The sequence below is a fragment of the Sminthopsis crassicaudata genome, chromosome 4, assembly GCF_048593235.1.
Source record: "Sminthopsis crassicaudata isolate SCR6 chromosome 4, ASM4859323v1, whole genome shotgun sequence".
Taxonomy (NCBI): domain Eukaryota; kingdom Metazoa; phylum Chordata; class Mammalia; order Dasyuromorphia; family Dasyuridae; genus Sminthopsis; species Sminthopsis crassicaudata.
The window spans coordinates 72,151,942-72,153,895 of record NC_133620.1 but is presented as its reverse complement, the minus strand read 5'-3'; positions in this window follow the sequence as shown (position 1 = coordinate 72,153,895).

The following is a 1,954-nucleotide window of genomic DNA, read 5'->3' as shown; positions in this document are numbered from 1 at the left end:
ACCTATCTAAATATAATTCTTTGGCATTTAGTCCAAGGCTTATGAGTAGTTTATTGAGACATGTTCTCATCTAGTTAACATAGTAAGGCAGAGTTGTGTAGATCCCTCTCTTACAGACAGATGGGGAAGTTGAGGCACAGAATTATTAAGGGGTTTGCCTAAGGTCACATATTGGCATCTTGTGTGAGGAAAACAATATTAATAATATATTCTCTTTTAGACAAAAGTCTGTCAGAAACAGACATACTAAATGCAAGAGTATTTGGCCTAGAAAGAAATGTCCTAAATGACAGTTTTTTCATGCCATTGAACATTTCTGTAATACAAGACAATTTTAAGTAACATTTATAGGAATCTTGAACAAGGAAAATGTCATAACATGTTAAAGTACTGTCTTGAGTAAACATTGCTGAACTAGAGTCATTACTCAATTCTTTTCCTTAACTACTTCCCTCAGAGATTGCAAGGCTCTCCTCCCTCTGATCAATATCTCAGTCTTTTTATAATAACATTACAGGGCATTTCCTTCTAACTGGAAAAGAGGGCACTTCCTCTATTTAGATAGGTCACAAGCTGAATCCTTCAGAGGCTAGGGAATACCAGGATCTTAATAAATTAAAGATTTGTTTTTCACCCTTAAATTATTTCCCTAAAAAAAGACCTTCACTAACTCATAATTCTGGAAAAGTTTTTAGGCCAAATAAATATTTATTTCTTAAATTTATATTTTTTAGTTTTAAACAATAAAAGTAGAGTTTTTTAATATCATCCCCCAGTCTGAACTCAAGCCTTCCTGGTTCCATATGCCAAAGTTTCTTATATTGTGGGTTGCTATCCCATATGGGGTTGAATGGGAGGAATCACAAAATTATGATTTATTATCAGCAAGTGTTTGATTTGCATAACTATTTTACATACTTAAATATTCCAGGTCACATAAAAATTTCTCAGGTGAAAAGGGGTTGCAAGTAGAAAAAGTTTAAGAAGCATTGCTATATCCAATGCCCTATCTACTACATTATGCTACTTTTTAAGATGAGAGGCCAACAATTTTAGCTCCTCAAATAAGTATTCTTGTTCTCTTTCTCCTTTCTTTTCTCCTTCTTTCTTTCTCCCTCCTTCCTTCCTTCACTCTCCCTGTCTCTGTCTGCATCTGTCTCTTGCTATCTCTCTTTCTGTCACACACACACACACACACACACACACACACACACACACACACACACAAAACCACACACATAATAATAAAAAAAGTCTTATAGTTTCATTCATAGGTCACAGAGTTTTCCACATGAATGGGGCTAGGAAAACAAAGTAAAAATAGACATTAACTTCTACATGGGAGAAAGCAGGGAAGCAACCAGTGAGAAAAGAAGGATGAAGTTTGATGATAAAGAAGGACCACAGTTTTCCAACATTTCAAAAGGTCTTGAACTTGGTAATATATTCTTAAATGTTGTCAAACTCAAATTTTGCTCCTAGAACTTTGGAGAGTCTGACGAACTTTGCTCCATTAAGAGTAGAAGGTAGGTTCTCTAAACCTGACCTATGAGAATCCTGAAATCTGCCTTTCCCTACCTCCCTAAAATTAGGATCCTAGAATAGAATCTCTGAAAAGCAACAGAAATATATAAAATATCAGAGATGAAATATTCTTCATCAGAATGGCAAAAAAAAATGCTAAGAAAAAAAAAAACTAAGGAAACAGAGGGAGATTCATATTGGGAATTTAGGAGTTCTCTTGTCAAAGGTTGCAAGTTAGATGGATATGATTCTGAGGGAGAAGAGAAAAAAGACTTTTAAGCATTCCAAATATAGGGTACAAATTTGAGGTTCTTTCCTCACAGGCGAGTCCTGGATTTTCTGAAGAAGGCATAGTTTCTCATGCTCCACAGGAAAAGAAGAGTGACCTTAAAGATGGTACCTAGAACAAGAGCATCTCTTACTGGCCTCA